We start from the raw sequence: 11,976 nt of genomic DNA on the forward strand, positions 1-11,976 counted from the left end.
CTGTGAGGTGTCAGTCCAGAGATGTCCAGAGAAGTCCCCTACTGTGAGGTTTCAGTCCAGAGATGTCCAGAGAAGTCCCCTACTGTGAGATTTCAGTCCAGAGATGTCCAGAGAAGTCCCCTACTGTGAGGTTTCAGTCCAGAGAAGTCCCCTACTGTGAGGTTTCAGTCCAGAGAAGTCCCCTACTGTGAGGTTTCAGTCCAGAGATGTCCAGAGAAGTCCCCTACTGTGAGATTTCAGTCCAGAGATGTCCAGAGAAGTCCCCTACTGTGAGGTTTCAGTCCAGAGATGTCCAGAGAAGTCCCCTACTGTGAGGTGTCAGTCCAGAGATGTCAGGAGAAGTCCCCTATTGTGAGGTTTCAGTCCAGAGAAGTCCCCTACTGTGAGGTTTCAGTCCAGAGAAGTCCCCTACTGTGAGGTTTCAGTCCAGAGATGTCCAGAGAAGTCCCCTACTGTGAGATTTCAGTCCAGAGATGTCCAGAGAAGTCCCCTACTTTGAGGTTTCAGTCCAGAGATATTCAGAGAAGTCCCCTACTGTGAGGTTTCAGTCCAGAGAAGTCCCCTACTGTGAAGTCTCAGTCCAGAGATGTCCAGAGAAGTCCCCTACTGTGAGGTTTCAGTCCAGAGAAGTCCCCTACTGTGAGGTTTCAGTCCAGAGAAGTCCCCTACTGTGAGGTTTCAGTCCAGAGATGTCCAGAGAAGTCCCCTACTGTGAGATTTCAGTCCAGAGATGTCCAGAGAAGTCCCCTACTGTGAGGTTTCAGTCCAGAGATATTCAGAAGATGAGATTTTCCAGAGAAGTCCCCTACTGTGAGATTTCAGTCCAGAGAAGTCCCCTACTGTGAGATTTCAGTCCAGAGAAGTCCCCTACTGTGAGATTTCAGTCCAGAGATGTCCAGAGAAGTCCCCTACTGTGAGGTTTCAGTCCAGAGATATTCAGAGAAGTCCCCTACTGTGAGGTTTCAGTCCAGAGATATTCAGAGAAGTTCCCTACTGTGAGGTTTCAGTCCAGAGATGTCCAGAGAAGTCCCCTACTGTGAGGTTTCAGTCCAGAGAAGTCCCCTACTGTGAGGTGTCAGTCCAGAGATGTCCAGAGAAGTCCCCTATTGTGAGGTTTCAGTCCAGAGATGTCCCGAGAAGTCCCCTTATTGTGAGGTTTCAGTCCAGAGATGTCCCCTACTGTGAGATTTCAGTCCAGATATGTCCAGAGAAGTCCCCTACTGTGAGATTTCAGTCCAGAGATGTCCAGAGAAGTCCCCTACTGTGAGGTTTCAGTCCAGAGATGTCCAGAGAAGTCCCCTACTGTGAGGTTTCAGTCCAGAGATGTCCAGAGAAGTCCCCTACTGTGAGGTTTCAGTCCAGAGATGTCCAGAGAAGTCCCCTACTGTGAGGTTTCAGTCCAGAGATGTCCAGAGAAGTCCCCTACTGTGAGATTTCAGTCCAGAGATGTCCAGAGAAGTCCCCTACTGTGAGATTTCAGTCCAGATGTCCAGAGAAGTCCCCTACTGTGAGGTTTCAGTCCAGAGATGTCCAGAGAAGTCCCCTACTGTGAGGTTTCAGTCCAGAGATGTCCAGAGAAGTCCCCTACTGTGAGATTTCAGTCCAGAGATGTCCAGAGAAGTCCCCTACTGTGAGATTTCAGTCCAGATGTCCAGAGAAGTCCCCTACTGTGAGGTTTCAGTCCAGAGATGTCCCCTACTGTGAGATTTCAGTCCAGAGATGTCCAGAGAAGTCCCCTACTGTGAGGTTTCAGTCCATTTCTTCAGTGCCCAAAGATAAAGATCAGCAGAATACTATTTTTTTTTGTATCCGCCAGTTTGTCAGTACTGGCGTGAGAGAGTACACATCGTCTATCAGTGTTCTAGGTTGAAACGGAGAAATGAGAGAAAAAGCAGTTTCTTCTTGTGGGAGCACTCCGGCCCATTAAGTTTCTGGTTAGGACTGGTATTTCCTAAACAAGATTTTGGATCCGATGTTATAGCCATTTGATTCAGATGGGTTCGTGCCTCTGAGGAGTTGGGATGCTGTTAAGCAGCCGGTGAAGATACTGTGAGATACCAGGGCAGCCCAGTCCTTCATTTTGGAGGGTGTTTTGCCATTGTCTGACACTTCAGCAACTGGCTAAAATGTGTAAGTACACGCTGTGGAGATGGGTTGCATGGAAGTTCCTTTGTATAATGTGGAACTCGAGTCTGATCTTATTTATAGTTCCATTGTTTGAGTGAGGCCTAGCCTACCAGTGAAGGGGGTCTTGTTCATTTTGGGAAACGATTTGGCTGGAGGGATGGTCGTGTCAAATCCTGTTGTTGGTAAGGAACCCAGAGTAAAGTAACCTGATGGGTTATCAAAAACTTATCTCAGTGTTCTCAGTGTGTGCCGTTACACATGCTACGTCTAAGAAAGTTGCCGGGAGCAAGTCTAGTGTTGAGGATGTCAGTGATCCTGTGTAGCTCAGTTGGTAGAGCATGGCGCTTGTAACGCCAGGGTAGTGGGTTCAATCCCCGGGACCACCCATACGTAGAATGTATGCACACATGACTGTAAGTCGCTTTGGATAAAAGCGTCTGCTAAATGGCATATATTATTATTATTATTATATTATTATCCCACCGTGGTCGATATGTCCGAGACGTTTATGGGTGATCCTGATTTCGCTAAACCTCCTGAGTTGATCTCTCCTTTTAAAACCCCAAAGGTCAGTGAAGGTTCCTACAGTTGACACTTCAATGTCCAGGAATAAGCTGATTGCGAAACAGTAAAATGTTCTAATGAGGAAAAGGCATCCTCGCTTCACTTCGGGGCAAGACAATTGGCTCAGTGTGTCTCAAATTGTCGTTATAGTTACACTACGATAAGAGATACTGAGGTTGGCTCATGATGTTAGTATGGCAAGCCATCTTGGGGTCAACAAGATGTATGACTGTATCTTGAATAACTTCTTCTGGCCTAGTCTGAAACAGGATGTTGTGGCTTACTGTAAATTCTTTCATGTTTGCCAGCGGATGGGTAAACCGAACCAAGCTGTGCCGGTTGCACCTTTTCACTATATTCCTGCTTTTGACATACCTTTCAGCAGGGTTCTGGTGGACTGTGATGGTCCTTTGCTCAAAGTTTCTTAACAAGTTACTCTTAACCATCATGTGCGCTGCCACTCGTTTCCCTGAGGCCATTCCACTGAGGAAAATCACAAGAGGAAAGTTACTACGGATATTGCAGCAGTTCCCCCTTGAAATCAGACATGTCCGTGGTCGAGCCAACTTGGTTGCTGAATGTCTTTCAAGAGAGGGCAGTCAATAAGTTTTGTCTTTTGTGTTGAGCCAGGGTTGACTGCACGTTTTGCCATATTGGAGATGAGTATTGTTTTGGTTGCGATCGTTCAAAGGGGACGAGAGTTATAGGAGCGTACAGTATGTGATTTTCTCAAAACTTCAATTTTAGACAGCTATAAAAAAAATATATATATATATATGTACACAAATTCATAATAAAGATGTTTTTTTAAAGCATATATATATACAAAAATAAGAAGTGGCTGTTTTGTCTTGTTTTTGCAATGAAAGTTGTTTTCTGTTGGTGATGAGAGAACTTGTCCAACAAAATTATAGGAATTATTTGTTGTCTTAAGGGGGAAGGTGTTACCAGTTATGGTTTTTCCATTTATTTTTTGAGGTTGGACTTTAGCACGTAAATCTTGGTGTTGCTAATATTTGTTTTATGTTCAGAGCTTTCTCTGTGCACTACTGTATCAGTTTTGCCCCACATTTTGATGTAATTAAGATCTGGTGTTACACCTGTGCTGGTTGCCATCTTGTTATTGGGAAGGTGTTTCACATGTGCTGGCTCAGGTGCTATTTAAGAGTGGGTAGCCCAGTGCTCCACTTGTCTTGATGGAGGCGCAGGGTTAACATCTTTAGTTGGCGCTCCCTATGTTGATTTCTATACAAACAATCCTTTATCTGATTTAGTTTTGCCCCACCTTTTTGGTTTTCTTACTGTCTTTAAATTTGGTGTCGGTTTTTCTTTTGTTTACCTCTTAGGCTAATTTAGTGGGTGGGTGTCTTTTAGGTTCCAGTTGTTGTTCATTGCTAGTCAACTTTCAGTGGACACCCGCATGAGTGTCTTTCAGAACTCTTCCTAAAACCCCACCTGTTTTGGTTGTTGTCAGTGACTCTCCCTTCTGTTTGAGTGACATTTGGTTTTCTTGCTGGGGAATGTTACTCAGCTAATACTGAAAAGCCAGAGAGGTCATTATATTCCAGTATTTCTGGTTATACTCTCCAGCGAGGTCATTATATATATATTTTTTCACCTTTATTTAACCAGGTAAGCTAGTTGAGCACAAGTTCTCATTTACAACTGTGACCTGCCCAAGATAAAGCAAAGCTGTGCGACAGAAACAACAACACAGAGTTACACATGAAATAAACAAGCGTACAGTCAATAACACAATAGAAAAAAAATAAAGTCTGTATACAGTGTGTGCAAATGACATGAGGATGTAAGGCAATAAATAGGCCATAGTAGTAAAGTAATTACAATTTAGCAGATTATGTAAAGGATTTCCTCCTCTTCGTCTGAAGAGGAGTACAAAACCGAAACAGTACCGTATGGCCCAAACACTCACACGGAAACATACACCCACCAACCAAAAGTGAAGTCCAGGCTACCTTAGTATGATTCTCAATCAGAGACAACTAACGACACCTGCCTCTGATTGAGAACCATAACAAGCCGAACACAAATACCAACTTAGAAAAACAAACATAGACAGACTGCCCACCCAAACTCACGCCCTGACCATACTAAAACAAATCATAAAATAACAGAACTATGGTCAGAACGTGACAGTACTTCCCCCCCCCCTATAGAGGAGGGTCCGGGTGGGCATCTGTCTGCGGTGGCGGCTCTGGCGCGGGACGTGGACCCCTCTTCACCACAGTTTTTGTCCGCCTCCTTAACCGCCCCCGTGGCCTCTTACGAGCGGTGACCCTCGCCGTCGACCTCCGACTGGGGACCCTAGTCATGGGTCCCGAATGGACGGGAGATTCCGGCAGCGCCGGACAGGCGGGGGACTCAGGCAGCTCCGGAGTGAAGGGCGGCTCCTGGCTGACTGGCGGCTCCTGGCGGATCTGGCGGCTCTGACGCATCCTGGCTGACTGGCGGGAGACTCTGGCGGCTCCGGACAGGCGGGAGACTCTGGCGGCTCCGGACAGGCGGGAGACTCTGGCGGCTCCGGACAGGCGGGAGACTCTGGCGGCCCGGACAGGCGCGGGAGACTCTGGCGGCTCCGGACAGGCGGGAGACTCTGGCGGCTCCGGACAGGCGGGAGACTCTGGCGGCTCCGGACAGGCGGGAGACTCTGGCGGCTCCGGACAGGCGGGAGACTCTGGCGGCTCCGGACAGGCGGGAGACTCTGGCGGCTCCGGACAGGCGGGAGACTCTGGCGGCTCCGGACAGGCGGGAGACTCTGGCGGCTCCGGACAGGCGGGAGACTCTGGCGGCTCCGGACAGGCGGGAGACTCTGGCGGGAGCTCCGGACAGGCGGGAGACTCTGGCGGCTCCGGACGGGAGAGGCGGGACAGACTCTGGCGGCTCCGGACAGGCGGGAGACTCTGGCGGCTCCGGACAGGCGGGAGACTCTGGCGGCTCCGGACAGGCGGGAGACTCTGGCGGCTCCGGACAGGCGGGAGACTCTGGCGGCTCCGGACAGGCGGGAGACTCTGGCGGCTCCGGACAGGCGGGAGACTCTGGCGGCTCCGGACAGGCGGGAGACTCTGGCGGCTCCGGACAGGCGGGGAGACTCTGGCGGCTCCGGACAGGCGGGAGACTCTGGCGGCTCCGGACAGGCGGGAGACTCTGGCGGCTCCGGACAGGCGGGAGACTCTGGCGGCTCCGGACAGGCGGGAGACTCTGGCGGCTCCGGACAGGCGGGAGACTCTGGCGGCTCCGGACAGGCGGGAGACTCTGGCGGCTCCGGACAGGCGGGAGACTCTGGCGGCTCCGGACAGGCAGGGGAGACTCTGGCGGCTCCCGGACAGGCGGGAGACTCTGGCGGCTCCGGACAGGCGGGAGAGACTCTGGCGGCTCCGGACAGGCGGGAGACTCTGGCGGCTCCGGACAGGCGGGAGACTCTGGCGGCTCCGGACAGGCGGGAGACTCTGGCGGCTCCGGACAGGCGGGAGACTCTGGCGGCTCCGGACAGGCGGGAGACTCTCTCCGGACAGGCGGGAGCGGCTCCGGACAGGCGGGAGACTCTGGCGGCTCCGGACAGGCGGGAGACTCTGGCGGGAGCTCCGGACAGGCGGGAGACTCTGGCGGCTCCGGACAGGCGGGAGACTCTGGCGGCTCCGGACAGGCGGGAGACTCTGGCGGCACTGGACAGGCGGGAGCACCTGTAGGGAGAAGACGGAGAGACAGCCTGGTACGGGGGGCTGCCACCGGAGGGCTGGTGCGTGGAGGTGGCACCGGATAGACCGGACCATGCAGGCGCACTGGAGCACTTGAGCACCGAGCCTGCCCAACCTTACCTGGTTGAATGCTCCCCGTAGCCAGGCCAGTGGGGCAAGGTGGAATAGCCCGCACTGCGCTGTGCTGGCGAACCGGGGACACCATGCGTAAGGCTGGTGCCATGTACGCCAGCCCGAGGAGACGCACTGGAGACCAGATGCACAGAGCCGGCTTCATGGCACCTGGCTCGATGCCCACTCTAGCCCGGCCGATACGACCTCACGGTATAATACTGTATAATACGGTGCCTGCCTGGTCCCGCTCCTGGTCCCTCTCTCTCTCCGGTAAGCTCAGGTCTCCTACCTGACTTAGCCACACTCCCCGTGTGCCCCCACCCAATACATTTTTGGGGCTGCCTCTCGGGCTTCCTTGCCAGCCGTGTTCCCTCGAAGCGTTGGCTCCCATTATCTGCTGCTCCCATGTCCAGGAGTCCTGAGATTGCTGCTGCACGATACCACGCTGCTTGGTCCTTTTTGGTGGGTGTTTCTGAGGAGTAAGGATCGGACCAAAGCGCAGTGTGGTAAGTGTTCATGCTGATTTTAATTAAAGAAAGCACTGAACACTGAATCAAAACAATAAACGATGACGTGAATTTACAAAACCGAAACAGTACCGTGTGGCCCAAACACTCACACGGAAACAAAGAATAAAATAACAGAACTATGGTCAGAACGTGACAAATTATCACGGGAGTGATAGATGAGCAGAGTGTGGTGTGTAAGTAGTGATACTGGTGTGCAAAAGAGCAGCAAAGTAAATAAAAACAATATGGGGATGACGTAGGTAGATTGGGTGGGCTATTTACAGATGGACTATGTACAGCTGCAGCGATATACTCGCCACCACTAGTCATTGCACACCAAGCTAGCGTTACTGGTGTAGACTTGGGGACCAACCGAACTCCAACCACCTATTCTGCATACTAGGGTCCTTTGGCAGGGCATGCATTGCAAGACATCAAATCAAATTTTATTTGTCACATACACATGGTTAGCAGATGTTAATGCGAGTGTAGCGAAATGCTTGTGCTTCCAGTTCCGACAATGCAGTAATAACCAACAAGTAATCTAACTAACAATTCCAAAACTACTGTCTTCTACACAGTGTAAGGGGATAAAGAATATGTACATAAAGATATATGAATGAGTGATGGTACAGAGCAGCATAGGCAAGATACAGTAGATGGTATCGAGTACAGTATATACATATGAGATGAGTATGTAAACAAAGTGGCATAGTTAAAGTGGCTAGTGATACATGTATTACATAAGGATGCAGTAGATGATAGAGTACAGTATATACGTATCCATATGAGATTAATAATGTAGGGTATGTAACATTATATAAGGTAGAATTGTTTAAAGTGGCTAGTGATATATTTTACATCATTTCCCATCAATTCCCATTATTTAAGTGGCTGGAGTTGAGTCAGTGTCAGTGTCAGTGTGTTGGCAGCAGCCACTCAATGTTAGTGGTGGCTGTTTAACAGTCCGATGGCCTTGAGATAATAATAATAATAATAATAAATAATATATGCCATTTAGCAGACGCTTTTATCCAAAGCGACTTACAGTCATGTGTGCATACATTCTACGTATGGGTGGTCCCGGGGATTGAACCCACTACCCTGGCGTTACAAGCGCCATGCTCTACCAACTGAGCTACAGAAGGACCACGAGAAGAAGCTGTTTTTCAGTCTCTCGGTCCCAGCTTTGATGCACCTGTACTGACCTCGCCTTCTGGATGATAGCGGGGTGAACAGGCAGTGGCTCGGGTGGTTGTTGTCCTTGATGATCTTTATGGCCTTCCTTTGACATCGGATGGTGTAGGTGTCCTGGAGGGCAGGTAGTTTGCCCCCGGTGATGCGTTGTGCATACCTCACTACCCTCTGGAGAGCCTTACGGTTGTGGGCGGAGCAGTTGCCGTACCAGGCGGTGATACAGCCCGCCAGGATGCTCTCGATTGTGCATCTGACGTTGATTGTGAGGTTATTTTCCTGACACCACACTCCGAGGGCCTTCACCTCCTCCCTGTAGGCCGTCTCGTCGTTGTTGGTAATCAAGCCTACCACTGTTGTGTCGTCTGCAAACTTGATGATTGAGTTGGAGGCGTGCGTGGCCACGCAGCCGTGGGTGAACAGGGAGTACAGGAGAGGGCTCAGAACGCACCCTTGTGGGGCCCCAGTGTTGAGGATCAACGGGGTGGAGATGTTGTTGCCTACCCTCACCACTTGGGGGTGGCCCGTCAGGAAGTCCAGTACCCAGTTGCACAGGGCGGGGTCGAGACCCAGGGTCTCGAGCTTGATGACGAGCTTGGAGGGTACTATGGTGTTGAATGCCGAGCTGTAGTCGATGAACAGCATTCTCACATAGGTATTCCTCTTGTCCAGATGGGTTAGGGCAGTGTGCAGTGTGGTTGAGATTGCATCGTCTGTGGACCTATTTGGGCGGTAAGCAAATTGGAGTGGGTCTAGGGTGTCAGGTAGGGTGGAGGTGATATGGTCCTTGACTAGTCTCTCAAAGCACTTCATGATGACGGAAGTGAGTGCTACGGGGCTGTAGTCGTTTAGCTCAGTTACCTTAGCTTTCTTGGGGTGTGGAATCAGCTTGGTCGAACCAGCGTTGGACAGACCTCAGCGTGGGAGCCTCTTGTTTTAGTTTCTGTCTGTAGGCAGGGATCAACAAAATGGAGTCGTGGTCAGCTTTTCCGAAAGGAGGGCGGGGCAGGGCCTTATATGCGTCGCGAAAGTTAGAGGAACAATGATCCAAGGTTTTTCCAGCCCTGGTTGCGCAATCGATATGCTGATACAATTTAGGGAGTCTTATTTTCAGATAAGCCTTGTTAAAATCCCCAGCTACAATGAATGCAGCCTCAGGATGTATGGATTCCAGTTTGCAAAGAGTCAAATAAAGTTAGTTCAGAGCCATCGATGTGTCTACTTGGGGGGGAATATATACGGCTGTGATTATAATCGAAGAGAATTCTCTTGGTAGATAATGCGGTCGACATTTGATTGTGAGGAATTCTAAATCAGATGAACAGAAGGATTTGAGTTCCTGTATGTTTCTTTGATCGCACCACGTCTCATTAGCCATAAAGCATACACCCCGCCACTCTTCTTACCAGAAAGATGTTTGTTTCTGTCGGCGCGATGCGTGGAGAAACCCGCTGGCTGCACCGCCTCCGATAGCGTCTCTCCAGTGAGCTATGTTTCCGTGAAGCAAAGAATGTTACAGTCTCTGATGTCCCTCTGGAATGCTACCCTTGCTCGGATTTCATCAACCTTGTTGTCAAGAGACTGGACATTGGCGAGAAGAATGCTAGGGAGTGGTGCACAATGTGCCCGTCTCCGGAGTCTGACCAGAAGACCGCCTCGTTTCCCTCTTTTCCGGAGTCGTTTTTTTGGGTCGCCACATGGGATACATTCCGTTGTCCTGGTTGAAAAGCAGAACACAGGATCCGCGTCTCGAAAATCATATTCTTGGTCGTACTGATGGTGAGTTGACGCTGATCTTATATTCAGTAGTTCTTCTCGACTGTATGTAATGAAACCTAAGATGACCTGGGGTACTAATGTAAGAAATAACACGGAAATAAATTTTAAAAACTGCATAGTTTCCTAGGAACGCGAAGCGAGGCGGCCATCTCTGTCGGCGCCGGAACTCAATACATTGGCTGTGGAGGCATGGTCAATCCGTATAGGGTTTTTCAGTCTGCCATCCTTTGAAAGCATTGGGGGTGATGACACAATGGAGTCCCATTCAATGAAGGGACACAACAATTTCAAAGATTTTGTAGAGTTACAGTTCATGTAAGGAAATGATTGAATTTAAATAAATTCATTAGGCCCTAATCGATGGACTTCACATGACTGGGAATGCAGATATGCATCTGTTGGTCACAGATACGTAAAATAAAAAGTTAGGGCCTTGGATCAGAAAACCAATAAGTATCTGGTGTGACAATTTGTCTCATGCAGCACAACATGTTCTTCGAATAAAGTTGATCAGGCTGTTGATTGTGGCCTGTGGAATGTTGTCCCACTCTTCTTCAATGGCTGAGCGAAGTTGATGGTTATTGGTGGGAACTAGAACACTGTTATACATGCTCAATGAGTGGCATGTCTGGTGAGAATTTTGGGCATGGAAGAACTGGGACATAATTCAGATTCCAGGAATTGTGTACAGATCCTTGTGACATGGGGCCGTGCATTATCATGTTAAAACAGGAGGTGATGGCGGTGGATGAATGGCACAACAATGGGCCTCAGAATCTTGTCACGGTATCTCTGTATTCAAATTGCCATCGATAAAATGCAATTGTGTTTGATGTCCGTAGCTTATGCCTGCCCATACCATAACCCCACCGCCACAATGGGGTACTCCATTCACAACGTTGACGTCAGCAAATAGCTCGCCCACACAACGCGATACATGTGGTTTGCGGTTGTGAGGCCTGTTGGATGTACTGCCAAATTCTCTAAAACAACATTGGTTGAGAAATTAATATTAAATTATCTGGCAACAGCTCTAATGGACATTCCTGCAGTCAGCATGCCAATTGCAAGCTCCCTCAACTTGATACAATCTGTGGCATTGTGTTGTGACAAAACTGCACATGTTAGTGGCCTTTTATTGTCCCCAGCACAAGGTACACCTGTGTAATGATCATGCTGTTAATTCAGCTTCTTCATATGCCTCACCTGTCAGGTGGATGGATTATCTTGGCAAAGGAGAAATGCTCACTAACAGGGATGCAAACGTATTGTTGCAAAAAAATCTGAGCGAAATAAGGGTTTTGTGCTTATGGAAATTTTCAGGGATCTTTTTATTTCAGTTCATGAAACATGGGGATCAGCACTTTACATATTGCGTTTATATTTTTCATCAGTGTAGTTTTTCCACAATTAAACATTTCCACATGCATAGATCCAAATAACTCGACATGACTAGGCAAGGATGTATTGCTCAACAGTCAAACAGAAAAAGACATGTAAAAAAAAAAAACATTTTTGACGAGACTGCCTTTATGACAAACTTTATAGTCAATTTTGACACTAGAATAAATGTTTCTGACTCATATCGAAGCCACATAGGCCCTTTTCAAAGTGATTGGTTGCTTTTTAGGGGCAGTCAATATACACTTAACAAAATACAATATGTAATCGGAATTACTCAATATAGAGTCTGCAAAACTTAAATTGGTCTCTTGTGCTGGGCAGTGGGTTTAATACAGGGTGCTGGTGACTCATTACTTCAGCCTCTACATTCATTTACAATTCAATACACTGCATATGAATTACATACTGTATGGGTTTATAGATATAAACTGCTGTATATGCTGAGGTAAAAGTGGGTTGGGAATACTCAGTAGGGTCTGTAGGTCGAGTGGAAATTGTGGCTTGGTATTTAGACTTCAGTCCCTCAAAAAATAACACCATATATTGATTCTACAGACCCTACTCTACTG

General features: G+C 48.8%; 1 long non-coding RNA gene across 1 annotated transcript in view; it reads right to left on the minus strand.

Annotated features, from left to right (window-relative positions):
* LOC124015935 overlaps positions 1-11,976 on the minus strand; it is a 62,397-nt gene that overhangs the window by 48,859 nt on the left and 1,562 nt on the right. Inside the window, exon 2 of the long non-coding RNA XR_006835257.1 lies at positions 3,067-3,174. This is a non-coding gene — a long non-coding RNA (uncharacterized LOC124015935). The remainder of the gene's footprint in view (positions 1-3,066; positions 3,175-11,976) is intronic.

Source organism: Oncorhynchus gorbuscha, linkage group LG26 (assembly GCF_021184085.1).
Source record: "Oncorhynchus gorbuscha isolate QuinsamMale2020 ecotype Even-year linkage group LG26, OgorEven_v1.0, whole genome shotgun sequence".
In the NCBI taxonomy this organism is placed as follows: domain Eukaryota; kingdom Metazoa; phylum Chordata; class Actinopteri; order Salmoniformes; family Salmonidae; genus Oncorhynchus; species Oncorhynchus gorbuscha.